The sequence below is a fragment of the Carica papaya genome, chromosome 5 (assembly GCF_054855325.1).
Source record: "Carica papaya isolate Zhongbai chromosome 5, ASM5485532v1, whole genome shotgun sequence".
Lineage (NCBI taxonomy): Eukaryota > Viridiplantae > Streptophyta > Magnoliopsida > Brassicales > Caricaceae > Carica > Carica papaya.
In genome coordinates, this window is record NC_142313.1 from 21185459 (window position 1) to 21199498 (window position 14040).

Below are 14040 nucleotides of genomic sequence, written 5' to 3' on the forward strand. Positions count from 1 at the left end.
CTCTCCTTCTCGTTCTATTATCGATTAAAATGCTCCTGCTTCTTGACTCGCATTTGCGTATAAACCAGCAGACCAAAGTTCAAGTCGCGCGTAATGTCGAACCACCCGTATGAAAAAAAAATTGGTGCAACACGAAGACATCCCAGGAGGTCACCCATCCAAGTACTACTCTCGCCATAGCACACTTAACTGCGGAGTTCTGATGAGATCCTGTGCATTAGTGCTAGTATGATCGCACCTGTTTAATTTTACGCTGCAAATACATACACTCCTTTTCTTTTCTTCCCCCTCCCGTCATTTGTTTCCTTGTGCTCTCGTTCTCGTTCTAATATCAAGTAAAATGTCACGGCGCCATGAGTCACATTTGTGAATAAACCTGCAGACCATAATTCAATTCGTGCATAACGTCGAAAGAATCATCTCCAAAAAAATGTGTGCAACACAAGTACTTCCCAGGAGGTCACCCATCCTACTACTACTCTCGCCCAAGCAATCATAACTGCGGAGTTCTTATGGGATTTGGTGCATTAGTGCTGGTATGATCGCGCCTGTTTCATTTCGCACTTTAAAAACGCACAAACCTTCTCCTTCCATCCCTCCTCCCAGTCTGATATGAGAGACCACGTTTTTGGTTGGGTTCCCTATGGACCCGGTCCATCCACCATCTTCTCGGATATCTAGTGAGGCTGTCGACATTGTCCATTTATCAATCCACATACCTTTTTCTATTTTTCTTAGTCTCAATTATCCAATCAAACATAAACACGTAAACCAATAATGAACACCAAGTAAGACGACACAACATCGGGTTCACCATAATTCAAATTATAATAAATGAAATCGGGATTCATGCATACGAAACCATAAAATAACCACATCAAGTACCACACTGCATTTAAAACTGTAAAATAGATCAAACAACAACTGACCGACAAATACACCAGATTCGGGCTCCATTAGCAACCTTAAGAAATTATGCATATCCATTAATTTCACGAATACCGTTTTATCATTTACTGAACTTTAATACCGTGATAGGAAATAGGGTGAGAGATCCTTACTTGTTTCGGGGTCTGAAATCGACTTTACACTACACCTACGTGCAGTCCCTAGATTCCCTTAATTTTCTCTCGAAAACTAAAACACGCTTCCAGTACCTGCACGTGTCCAAAAAAAAACCCCAAATCAGACCCAGGGCCTTTTCGGCCAATATCGGAATTTTGGCACTGCGGCTCCGCCGTGCTCCGGCGTCGGCACTGCCGCCCATGGCGGCGATCCACCTCAGGTTGGCCGTTTTCGGCCCAACTTGCATTGGTTCCTGCGATAAAATAATCCTAGGGCCCTCGGTGGGCAAAAAAATACGAAAAACTGAGATTTACTGGCGGCGGAGCTCTCGGGTGCGGCGGCTTCTCCGGCACGAGTCGCGATTTGATGTTTTACTCCGGTCAACCTGTAGAAAAAAGGTCGATGATCACAGTGGTGTAAAAATTGCATCAAACAGGAACGGGGAAGAGCCTCATCAGAGGCAAAAACTAAAGGAAGCCGCAACAGCGCCGCTGGACTTCGACGGTGTTTTTCGACCGATTGGCCGATGGTTTAGCTCCGATTTGGCCATAGGCAGATTCAACATCGAAAAATGAGCCAAGGGGAGAAAAATTACCTCATTTGGCGGTCGGAAAATCCTCTGGTGCGGCGGCGGGTGGCGGCGACCGGCTCCTCCGGTGACTGGTTCTTCTTCTCCGGCGAGGGTACTTGCAGCTAGGGTTTGGGGTTGGGTGTGGGTGAGGTTATTTATAACCTTTCCCTTTTAATCTCAGCCGTCCATCAAGATTTAATCTGGGTCGTCTGATCGCGATTAAAATGGGAATAAATCTGGGTCGTCTGTGCGTGATTCAATCTGGGTCTCCCGCACGCGTGAGATCTGGCCACTCCGTGCGCGTGAGATCTGGGCCGTCTGCACGCGTGAGATCTGGATCGTTCGATTGCGTGCACGCAGATCGCCCACGTGGCTCCGTCCCGCGTGGCCTCCCGCGTCAGCGTCCTTGCCACGCGGCGTGTTCTGGTTGGCTGGGGCTGCTGACTAGGCTGCTGACGTGGCACAACTTTTCTAAATTACATTTTGACCCCTGGTTTTCAATTTTCTTTTCAAAAACACCCCCAGAATCTAAATTTTCACCCCTTTTCCCAAAATCAATTTCAATTAAATCCCAAAAATAATTTTACCCTAATTTATTATTATTATTATTTTTATTTCTATTAAATTAAATTAAATTAAATTAAAACTTTATAAATTAAATATTAAAATAGAATAAAATTAAACAAAAATTCTAATAAAAATTAAAGTAAATTAAATAATAAAAAATACAAATTTTGGGTGTTACAACTCTCCCCCCCTTAAAGAAATTTGGTCCCCCAAATTTGCCTCTTACTATTAGCCGAACAAATGGGGATACTGGGCTCTAAAATCTAATTCTAGTTCCCAGGTAGCCTCCTTTGGCGAGTGGTTCTGCCACACTACCTTTACAAATGATATTTTCTGGTTGCGGAGTATTCTGCTCTTTCGGTCCGTGATACCGACTGGGACTTCCTCATAAGATAAGTCCCCTTGGAGTGGGAGCTGTTCATGAGCTAAGACATGAGAGGGGTCCGGGTTGTACTTACGTAGCATAGATACATGGAACACATTGTGGACCTTGGAGAGCTCTGGAGGCAGTGCTAGTCTGTAGGCAGCAGTACCAATCCTGTCTAAGATTTCAAAAGGTCCAATAAATCGGGGGTTTAGTTTTTCCCTCCTGCCGAACCTACTAATTCCCTTGAAAGGAGTGACCTTAAGGAACACCCGATCGCCTTTCTCAAACGCTAGATCTCTCCTCCGGGTGTCTGCATAACTCTTTTGCCTACTCTGAGCTGTCTTAATGTTCTTTCTGATTTTAACTATTTTAGACGTCGTCTCCTCTACCAACTCGAGCCGAACAATCTTCTATCACCCACTTCTTTCCAACAAATCGGTGATCTGTATGGGCGCCCATATAACGCCTCATATGGAGCCATGCCGATGCTCACTTAGTAGCTGTTGTTGTAGGCAAACTCTATCAGGGGTAGATGGTCATCCCAATGGCCCCTAGAGTCAAGGACACAAGCTCGGAGCATATCCTCAAGTGTACGAATTGTCCTTTTTGATTGTCCATCAGTCTGAAGATGGAAGGCAGTACTGAGAGACAGCTTTGTTCCCATGGCTTGCTGAAAGCTACTCTAAAACCGAGAAGTGAACTTAGGGTCCCTGTCGGATACCGCTGTAACTGGAACTCCATGCAATCTGACTACTTCCCGGATATACATTATTGCCAACTTGTCCAACGGGTCGATCATCCTGATGGCCAAGAAGTGGGAAGACTTGGTAAGCCGGTCAACAATTACCCAGATGGCGTCATATCCTGAACGTGCCTTGGGTAATCCCGTTACGAAGTCTATGGTGATGTATTCCCACTTCCACTCTGGGATCGGTAAAGGCTGAAGTAGCCCACTTGGGCACTGATGCTATGGCTTGACCTGCTGACATACCAAACATTTGGATACAAAGTCGGCTATGTCTCTCTTCATCCTATTCCACCAAAACTGGGGTCGCATACTTCGGTACATTTTGGCACTTTCAGGATGCATGGCAAACTTCGAGCTGTGGGACTCTGTCATGATGTCTCTCTTTAACTCACTGTCGTCTGGGACACACACCCTGTCTTGGAACCGGAGAAACCCATCGGCAGATACTTAGAATTCCGAGCTCGCTCCCTGTTCTGTATTGATCTTGCGTGCTACTAGGGCGGTGTCGACTGACTGGGCTTCTCTTATTCTCTGCAGCTGATCGAAGAGGTCATTAATCATGGGAAGGGGATATTTGTTCTTGACTATGACCTTGTTCAATCTTCTGTAATCAATACACAGTCTCAATGTTCTATCTCTCTTCCTGGCAAAAGTGACTCCGGCACCCCAAGGGGACACACTATGTCTAATAAAACCACTGTTTTGCAATTCAGTGATCTATTTCCTCAGCTCTTCCATCTTAATGCAGCTCATGCGGTAAGGAGCAACCGAAATGGGCTGGGTGCCTTGCTGTAGGTCTATAGTGAATCGACTTTCCTGTCCACTGGCAGTCTGGGTAGTTCGTCCGAAAATACATCTAGAAAGTCTAGGACTACCGGAATCTCTTAGATATAAATTACCTTCTTGGGCTTGCCCTGTACCATGTCTGGGTCGGCGTCGACATCCTGCTAGGTGAGGTTGTAAACCCTGCCCTGAAAAAGAGGTATTCCTTGGTTCTGGTTCCTCGGGCACTCTCTCGCATAGTGCTGGGCACTACCACATATGCATCAGGTGTTGTTGAGGCGGTAGCATGATCGGTCCCCGTGATCCCTGCCACAGTGCTGACAGATCTTTCCACGTGCTGCCCCTAGAGCCTGAGGAGGGGTCTGGATCACTGGTCTGGGCCTCTTATTTTGTTGGACCAGCGCAGTAGGTGCTGGTCTGTGGGGTGGAGCTGAGGGTCGGTGACTCCCTGCTGACTGAGAACGGGTGTTGAAACTCCTCTTCACGATATGTGCCTTTGCTAGAACGGTTGAGTATGTCTTGAGCTCCAGTACTAATAAGTGTTGCTTGATCTCTGGGCGGAGGCCCCACTGGAATCTCCTGGTCTTCCTGCCCTCATCCATCAATGTCTCCGGGGAGTATCAGCCCAGCTCTAGAAACTTACTAGCATATTCTGATACCGTCATGTTTTCCTGGACCAGCTGAACAAACTCCATCTCCTTCAAGTGTCGGATGTGCTCAGGGAGATACTCCACATGGAAGGCCGCCAAGAACTGCTCCTAAGTGGCTAGTGTAGGCAGGGTGGTCTGCTTGAGCTCCCACCAACGACCTGCTTCCCCTACCAGCATGTAGGAAGCAAGGGCAGCTCTCTGCTCGGGAACAACTCCTAAGGTCTTGAAAGCTCTCTCAGTCTCCGCCAACAATGGGCATCTTTGAAAGAGGATTCCCCTGCAAAAGTGGAAGGGTTCAGTCTCCTGTACCTCTCTATGTAGCCTGGGTCGATTAAGGAAGGAGCTGGGTCCCGTAGAAGAGGGACTGGGCCCGGCTGGGGGTAGACTGGGGGGACCTGTGGTGGCACTTGATGATATAGTGGGGCCAACGGATTGTACTGTGGTGGTGCCGGGCAGTACGGTGGCTGGGGCACCGGTTCACACTGCAACGATGGTGCCGGGTGGTGCTGTGGTGGAGCGAGATCGTGCCGGGGTGGCAGGGGATCCGCTTGCTGTAGCGGTGGCTCAACCTGTGGTAGTGGGGGAGGTTCGGGTAACTCCCTTCTCTCCTCTTGCCCTTGCTAGGCGGCCATCATCTTTTCCAGCATCTCAAATATTTTGTCCACATCTTTCCGAAATGAATTATCCCGGGCTGCTTGGTTTAGTGGGGGTCTTCCTCTCCTCATTTCTCTGCACTTGTTTTTCACAAGGAAGAGTTGAGTAACGATTTATCAGTGGGTATTTCTCTAAGCATTATTGTGTAAGGGATGAGTCCGAGGAACGCGGCTCTGATACCAACTGTAACAGCCCCGGAAATAAAAATGAAAATGTATGTATTAAAAATTCTAAGTGCGGAAGCGAAATAAAAATTCTGATTTACATCCCTTACACAATAACTATAAACGTATTCAACGTGAGAAAAAATAAGCTAATTAAAGAAAATACTCAAAATGAACACTATAAATAGAACTATAAAATCTTTAGGCGTCTAACTCGCCATCTTCCTGCAGAACGGGCTCGGGAACCACGTCCTTCTGATCTAAAATGGTTAAGTAAGGAATGAGCTATACTAGCCCAGTAAAGACATCACACTATCTCACTGCCACAAAAGTAAAGGTTGGTAGAAAACAAAAACGACCAATGGAGCATAACTTATAACAAACTCATTTATTAATAATAAAAACCTTTACTGTCCACTTACCTCGGTGAAATTCATGAAAATAACATATGAAAACAATAACATTATAACCATCATAAAATCATATACACTTTGTAACATAACACATGTTATACTTTTGTACTTCAATAATAAGACAACAATTCTCCTCTTTTACCAGCCTACTAGTATCCATGGAGATCCATAGGGGGTCCCCGCTACACGTGAACCATCAACATTAATATCCTGATTCCAGGGCCGTCCCCATACCCTGTCCGGTATGGGCGCCAAAACACATAAAGTCTCCATACCCAATCCGATATGAGAGACCACGTTCCCGGTAGGGTTTCCTATAGACCCGGTTCGTCCACCATCTCCAAGGATATCTAGTGAGGCTGTCGACATTATCCATTTATCAATCCACATACCTTTTTCCATTTTTCTTGGTCTCAATTATCCAATCAAACATAAACACGTAAACCAATAATGAACACCAAGCAAGATGACACAACATCGGGTTCACTGTAATTCAACCCATAATAAATGACACCAGAATTAATGCATACGAAACCATAAAATAACCACATCAAGTACCACACTGCATTTAAAACTGTAAAATAGATCAAACAACAGCTAATCGACAAATACACCAGATTCGGGCTCTATTAGCAACCTTAAGCAATTATACACATCCATTAATTTCACGAATACCGTTTTATCATTTATTGAACTTTAATACCGTGATAGGAAATAGGGTGAGAGATTCTTACTTGTTTCGGGATCTGAAATCGACTTTACATTGCAGCTACGGGCAGTCCCTAGATTCCCTGAATTTTCTCCCAGGAACTAAAACACGCTTTCGGTACCAGCACGTGTCCCAAAAAAACCTGAAATCAGACCCAGGGCCCTTTCGACCAATATGAGCCGCCGTGCTCCGAAGACGGCACCGTCGCCCGCGGCGGCGATCTGCCTCAGGTTGGCCATTTTTGGCCGTTTTCGACCGAATTGGGCCAAACTTGCATTGGTTCCTGCGATAGAACAACCCTAGTGCCCTCGGTGGGCCAAAAAGTCACGAAAAACCGAGACTTACCGGTGGCGAAGCTCTCAGGTGCGACGACTTCTCCGGCACGAGTCGCGATTTGATGTTTTGCTCCGGTCAACCTGTTGAAAAAAGGACGGTGATCACAGTGGTGTAAAAATTGCATTGAACAGGAACCGGGAAGGATCATAGTTCCCGTCGCGCATAACGTCAAACGATCCAACTGAAAAAAATGGGTGCAACACAAAGACTTCCCAAGAAAATGGGTGAAATATAAGGACTTCGTAGGAGGTCACCCATCCTAGTACTACTCTCGCCCAAGCACCCTTAATTGTGGAATTCTGATAAAATCCGTTGCATTAGTGCTGGTATGATCACTCATGTTTCATTCTGCGCTGCAAATACATACACTCTTTCTCCTTCCATCCCCCCTCCCATCATTTGTTTCCTTGTGCGTGCCCTCTGCATCTCTCATTCTCGTTCTAATATCAAGTAAAGTGTCGCGGCACCGTGACTCACCTTTGCGAATGAACTAGCGGTTCATAATTTCATTCGCGCGTAACGTCGAACCACCCATCTGAAAAAAAATGGGTGCAACACGAGGACTTCCTAGGAAGTCACCCATCCGAGTACTACTCTCGCCCAAGCACATTTACCTGCGGAGTTCTGATGGGATCTGGTGCATTAGTGTTGGTGTGATCGCACCTGTTGCATTTTGCGCTGCAAATATATACACTCCTTCCCCTTTATTCCGCCCCCCCTGTCATTTGTTTCCTAGTGCGTTCACACTTCACCTCTCATTCTCGTTCTAATATCAATTAAAAGGCCCCTGCGTCTTGACTCACATTTACGTATAAACCAGTGGACCATAGTTCCAGTCACGGGTAACGTCGAACGACCCATATGAAAAAAAATAGGTGCAACACGAGAACTTCCCATGAGGTAACCCATCATTGTACTACTTTCGCCAAAGCACACTTAACTGCGGAGTTCTGATGGGATCCGGTGCATTTGTGCTGGTATGATCGCACCTGTTTCATTTCGTGCTGCAAATACAAACACTCCTTCTCCTTCCCTCCCCCTCCCATCATTTGTTTCCTTGTGCGTTCACACTGCACCTCTCCTTCTCGTTCTAACATCAATTAAAATGCTCCTGCTTCTTGACTCACATTTGCATATAAACCAGCGGACCATAGTTCCAGTCGCACGTAACGTCGAACGACCCGTCTGAAAAAAAATTGGTGCAACACGAGGACTTTCCAGGAGGTCACCCATCCGAGTACTACTCTCGCCCAAGCATATTTAACTGCAGAGTTCTGCTGGGATCCGGTGCATTTGTGCTAGTATGATCGCATCTATTTCATTTCGTGCTGCAAAGACATACACTCCTTCTCCTTCCCTCCCCCCTCCCATCATTTGTTTCCTTGTGCGTTCACACTGCACATCTCCTTCTCGTTCTAATATCGATTAAAATGTCTCAGGAGGTAACCCATCCTTGTACTCCATTCCCCAAAGCACACTTAACTGCAGAGTTCTGATGGGATCTGGTGCATTTGTGCTGGTTTGATCGCACCTGTTTAATTTTGCGTTGCAAATACATACACTCCTTTTCCTTTCTTCCCCCTCCCGTCATTTGTTTTCTTGTGCGTGCGCACTGCACCTCTGCGTCTCGTTCTAATATCAAGTAAAATGCCAGGATGCCGTGACTCACATTTGCGATTAAACCTATTGACCATAATTCAAGTCGCACATAACGTCGAAAGAATCATCTCCAAAAAATTGTGTGCAACACGAGTACTTCCTAGGAGGTCACCCATCCTACTACTACTCTCGCCCAAGCAAACATAACTGCGGAGTTCTGATGGGATCCGGTGCATTAGTGCTGGTATAATCGTACCTGTTTCATTTCGCGTTTCAAAAACACACAAACCTTCTCCTTCAATCCCCGCTTCCGTCATTTGTTTTCTTGTGCGTGCACACTGCACCTCTGCTTCTCGTTCTAATATCAAGTAAAATGTCCCAACGTCGTGACTCACATTTGCGAATAAACCAGCGGACCATAGTTCCCGTCGCGCGTAACGTCGAACGATCCATCTAAAAAAAATGGGTGCAACACGAGGACTTCCCAAGAAAATGGGTGAAATAGAAGGACTTCGTAGGAGGTCACCCATCCTAGTACTACTCTCGCCCAAACACCCTTAACTGCGGAGTTCTGATAGAATCTGTTGCATTAGTGCTGGTATGATCACTCATGTTTCATTTTGCGCTACAAATACATACACTCTTTCTCCTTCCATCACCCCTCCTGTCATTTGTTTCTTTTTGCATGCACTCTCCATCTGTCCTTCTCGTTTTAATATCAAGTAAAATGCCCCGGCACTGTGATTCACCTTTGCGAATGAACCAGCAGTTCATAATTCCATTCGCGCGTAATATCGGACGACCCATTTGAAAAAAAATGGGTGCAACACGAGGACTTCCTAGGAAGTCACCCATCCGAGTACTACTCTCGCCCAAGCACACTTACCTGCGGAGTTCTGATGGGATCCGGTGCATTAGTGTTGGTGTGATCGCACCTGTTGCATTTTGCGCTGCAAATATATACACTCCTTCCCCTTTATTCCGCCCCCCCTGTCATTTGTTTCCTAGTGCGTTCACACTTCACCTCTCATTCTCGTTCTAATATCAATTAAAAGGCCCCTGCGTCTTGACTCACATTTACGTATAAACCAGTGGACCATAGTTCCAGTCACGGGTAACGTGGAACGACCCATATGAAAAAAAATAGGTGCAACACGATAACTTCCCATGAGGTAACCCATCATTGTACTACTTTCGCCAAAGCACACTTAACTGCGGAGTTCTGATGGGATCCGGTGCATTTGTGCTGGTATGATCGCACCTGTTTCATTTCGTGCTGCAAATACAAACACTCCTTCTCCTTCCCTCTCCCTCCCATCATTTGTTTCCTTGTGCGTTCACACTGCACCTCTCCTTCTCGTTCTAACATCAATTAAAATGCTCCTGCTTCTTGACTCACATTTGCATATAAACCAGCGGACCATAGTTCCAGTCGCACGTAACGTCGAACGACCCGTCTGAAAAAAAATTGGTGCAACACGAGGACTTTCCAGGAGGTCACCCATCCGAGTACTACTCTCGCCCAAGCATATTTAACTGCAGAGTTCTGCTGGGATCCGGTGCATTTGTGCTAGTATGATCGCATCTATTTCATTTCGTGCTGCAAAGACATACACTCCTTCTCCTTCCCTCCCCCCTCCCATCATTTGTTTCCTTGTGCGTTCACACTGCACCTCTCCTTCTCGTTCTAATATCGATTAAAATGTCTCAGCTTATTGACTCACATTTGCATATAAACCAGCGAACCATAGTTCCAGTCGCGCGTAACGTCGAACGACCCGTCTGAAAAAAATTAGTGAAACACGAGGACTTCCTTGGAGGTCACCCATCTGAGTACTACTCTAGCCCAAGCATACTTAACTGCAGAGTTCTGATGGGATCCGGTGCATTAGTGCTGGTATGATCGCACCTGTTTAATTTTGTGCTGCAAATACATACACTCCTTTTCCTTTCTCCCCCCCCCCCCCCGTCATTTGTTTTCTTGTGCGTGTGCAGTGCACCTCTCGTTCTCGTTCTAATATCAAGTAAAATGCCACAGCGCCGTGTCTCACATTTGCGAATAAACCTGCGGAGCATAATTCAAGTCGCGCATAACGTTGAAAGAATCATCTGCAAAAAAATTGGTGCAACATGAGTACTTCCTAGGAGGTCACCTATCCTACTACTACTCTCGCCCAAGCAAACATAACTGCAGAGTTCTGATGGGATCTTCCTAGGAGGTAACCCATCCTTGTACTACTTTCGCCAAAGCACACTTAACTGCAGAGTTCTGATGGGATCCGGTGCATTTGTGCTGGTATAATCGCACCTGTTTCATTTCGTGCTACAGATACATACACTCCTTCTTCTTCCCTCCCCCCTCCCATCATTTGTTTCTTTGTGCGTTCACACTGCATCTCTCCTTCTCGTTCTAATATCGATTAAAATGTCCTTGCTTCTTGACTCACATTTGCGTATAAACCAGCGGACCATAGTTCCAGTCGCGCGTAACGTCGAACGACCCGTCTGAAAAAAAATTGGTGCAATACGAGGACTTCCCAGGAGGTCACCCATCCGAGTACTACTCTTGCCCAAGCACATTTAACTACGGAGTTCTGATGGGATCCGGTGCATTAGTGCTGGTATGATCGCACCTGTTTATTTTTGCGCTGCAAATATATACACTCCTTCTCTTTTCTTCCCCCTCCCGTCATTTATTTCCTTGTGCGTGCGCACTGCACCTCTCGTTCTCATTCTAATATCAAGTAAAATGCCACGGTGCCATGACTCACATTTGCGAATAAACCTGCGGACCATAATTCAAGTCGCGCGTAACGTCGAAAGAATCATCTGCAAAAAAATAGGTGCAACACGAGTACTTCCCAGGAGGTTACCCATCCTGCTACTACTCTCGCCCAAGCAAACATAGCTGCGGAGTTCTTATGGGATCTAGTGCATTAGTGCTGGTATGATCGCACCTGTTTCATTTCGCGCTTCAAAAACACACAAACCTTCTCCTTCCATCCCCGCTCCCGTCATTTGTTTTCTTGTGCGTGCACACTACACATCTGCTTCTCGTTCTAATATCAAGTAAAATGTCCCAACGTCGTGACTCGCATTTGCGAATAAACTAGCGGACCATAGTTCCCGTCGTGCGTAACGTCGAATGATCCATCTTAAAAAAATGGGTGCAACACGAGGACTTCCCAAGAGGTCACCACTCCTAGTACTACACTCGCCCAAGCACATTTAACTGCGGAGTTCTGATGGGATCCAGCGAATTAGTAATGGTCTAATGGCACCTGTTTCATTCCGTGCTACAAATACATACACTCATTCTCCTTCCCTCCCCCCCTCCCGTCATTTGTTTCTGCACACTGTACCTCTCCTTCTCGTTCTAATATCAAGTAAAATGCTCTGGCGCCATGACTCACATTTACGAATAAACAAACAGACCATAGTTCCAATCGCGCGTAACGTCGAACGACCCATCTGTAAAAAAATTGGGGCAACACGAGGATTCCCAGAAGGATACCCATCCTAGTACTACTCTCGCCTAAGCACACTTAACTGCGGAGTTCTGACGGGATCCAGTGAATTAGTGATGGTATAATTACACCTATTTCATTCCGCGCTGTAAATACATACACTCCATCTCCTTCTCTCCCCCCTCTTGTAATTTATTTTCTTGTGTGTGCACACTGCACCTCTCCTTCTCGTTCTAATTTACAGTAAAATACTCCGTCGTCGTGACTCACATTTGCGAATAAACCAGCGGACCATAGTTCCAGTCACGCGTAACGTCAAACGCCCCATCTGAAAAAAATAGGTGTAACACTAGGACTTCCCAGGAGGCCACCACTGCTAGTACCACACTCGCCCAAACATAGTTAACTGCGGAATTCTGATGGGATCCGGTGCATTAGTGATGGTATAATGGCACATGTTTCATTTTGCAATGTAAATACCTACACTCCTTTTCCTTCCCTCCCCCCTCCCGTAATTTGTTTCCTTGTGGGTGCACATTGCACCTCTTCTTCTCGTTCTAATATCAAGTAAAATGCCCCGGCACCATGACACACATTTACGAATAAACAAGCAAAGCGTAGTTCCAGTCGCGTGAAACGTTGAACGCCCCATCTGAAAAAAATAAGTGCAACACGAGAACTTCCTAAGAGGTAACCACTCCTAGTACTACACTCACCCAAGCACATTTAACTGCAGAGTTCTGATGGGATCCGGTGAATTAGTGATGGTATAATGGAACCTGTTTCATTCTGAGCTGCAATTACCTGTTTCATTCTGCGTGCACGCTGCACCTCTGCTTCTCGTTCTAATATCAAGTAAAATACCCTAGAGTCGTGACTCACATTTACGAATAAACCAGCGGACCATATTTCCAGTCGCACGTAACATCGAACGACCCATCTGCAAAAAAATGGGTGCAACACGAGTACTTCCGAGTAGTCACCCATCCTAGAACTACTCTTGCCCAAGCAAACTTAAATGCGGAGTTCTGATTGGATCCGGTGCATTAGTGATGGTATGATCACACTTGTTTTATTCCCTTCTGTAAATACATACATTCCTTATCATTCCCTCCCCCCTCCCGTCATTTGTTTCTTTGTGTGTGTACACTGCACCTCTCCTTCTCGTGCTAATATCGATTAAAATGCCCCCACGCCGTGACTCGCATTTGCGTATAAACCAGCGGACCATAGTTCCAGTCACGCGTAACGTCAAACGCCCCATCTAAAAAAAATAGGTGTAACACTAGGACTTCCCAGGAGGCCACCACTGCTAGTACCACACTCGCCCAAACATAGTTAACTGCGGAATTCTGATGGGATCCGGTGCATTAGTGATGGTATAATGGCACATGTTTCATTTTGCAATGTAAATACCTACACTCCTTTTCCTTCCCTCCCCCCTCCCGTAATTTGTTTCCTTGTGGGTGCACATTGCACCTCTTCTTCTCGTTCTAATATCAAGTAAAATGCCCCGGCACCATGACACACATTTACGAATAAACAAGCAAAGCGTAGTTCCAGTCGCGTGAAACGTTGAACGCCCCATCTGAAAAAAATAAGTGCAACACGAGAACTTCCTAAGAGGTAACCACTCCTAGTACTACACTCACCCAAGCACATTTAACTGCAGAGTTCTGATGGGATCCGGTGAATTAGTGATGGTATAATGGAACCTGTTTCATTCTGAGCTGCAATTACCTGTTTCATTCTGCGTGCACGCTGCACCTCTGCTTCTCGTTCTAATATCAAGTAAAATACCCTAGAGTCGTGACTCACATTTACGAATAAACCAGCGGACCATAGTTCCAGTCGCACGTAACATCGAACGACCCATCTGCAAAAAAATGGGTGCAACACGAGTACTTCCGAGTAGTCACCCATCCTAGAACTACTCTTGCCCAAGCA

At 46.0% G+C, this 14040-nt stretch overlaps 1 non-coding gene and 12 pseudogenes across 1 annotated transcript; all 13 read right to left on the bottom strand.

The window, feature by feature from the left end:
* Nucleotides 1–121: 121 nt before the first annotated feature.
* LOC148255784 (5S ribosomal RNA) lies at nucleotides 122–240 on the bottom strand (annotated as a pseudogene).
* A 191-nt stretch (nucleotides 241–431) lies between these two features.
* LOC148255785 (5S ribosomal RNA) lies at nucleotides 432–550 on the bottom strand (annotated as a pseudogene).
* Nucleotides 551–7573: 7023 nt separating this feature from the next.
* On the bottom strand, nucleotides 7574–7692 carry LOC148255786 (5S ribosomal RNA; annotated as a pseudogene).
* Nucleotides 7693–7899: 207 nt separating this feature from the next.
* LOC148255787 (5S ribosomal RNA) lies at nucleotides 7900–8018 on the bottom strand (annotated as a pseudogene).
* A 205-nt stretch (nucleotides 8019–8223) lies between these two features.
* LOC148255788 (5S ribosomal RNA) lies at nucleotides 8224–8342 on the bottom strand (annotated as a pseudogene).
* Nucleotides 8343–8765: 423 nt separating this feature from the next.
* On the bottom strand, nucleotides 8766–8884 carry LOC148255789 (5S ribosomal RNA; annotated as a pseudogene).
* A 560-nt stretch (nucleotides 8885–9444) lies between these two features.
* Nucleotides 9445–9563, bottom strand: LOC148255790 (5S ribosomal RNA; annotated as a pseudogene).
* A 207-nt stretch (nucleotides 9564–9770) lies between these two features.
* LOC148255791 (5S ribosomal RNA) lies at nucleotides 9771–9889 on the bottom strand (annotated as a pseudogene).
* Nucleotides 9890–10094: 205 nt separating this feature from the next.
* LOC148255792 (5S ribosomal RNA) lies at nucleotides 10095–10213 on the bottom strand (annotated as a pseudogene).
* Nucleotides 10214–10418: 205 nt separating this feature from the next.
* Nucleotides 10419–10537, bottom strand: LOC148255793 (5S ribosomal RNA; annotated as a pseudogene).
* Nucleotides 10538–11142: 605 nt separating this feature from the next.
* LOC148255794 (5S ribosomal RNA) lies at nucleotides 11143–11261 on the bottom strand. The gene has a single exon (XR_015820251.1). It is a non-coding gene; the product is annotated as a 5S ribosomal RNA (ribosomal RNA).
* A 205-nt stretch (nucleotides 11262–11466) lies between these two features.
* On the bottom strand, nucleotides 11467–11585 carry LOC148255795 (5S ribosomal RNA; annotated as a pseudogene).
* A 523-nt stretch (nucleotides 11586–12108) lies between these two features.
* LOC148255796 (5S ribosomal RNA) lies at nucleotides 12109–12226 on the bottom strand (annotated as a pseudogene).
* Between the last annotated feature and the right edge of the window lie 1814 nt (nucleotides 12227–14040).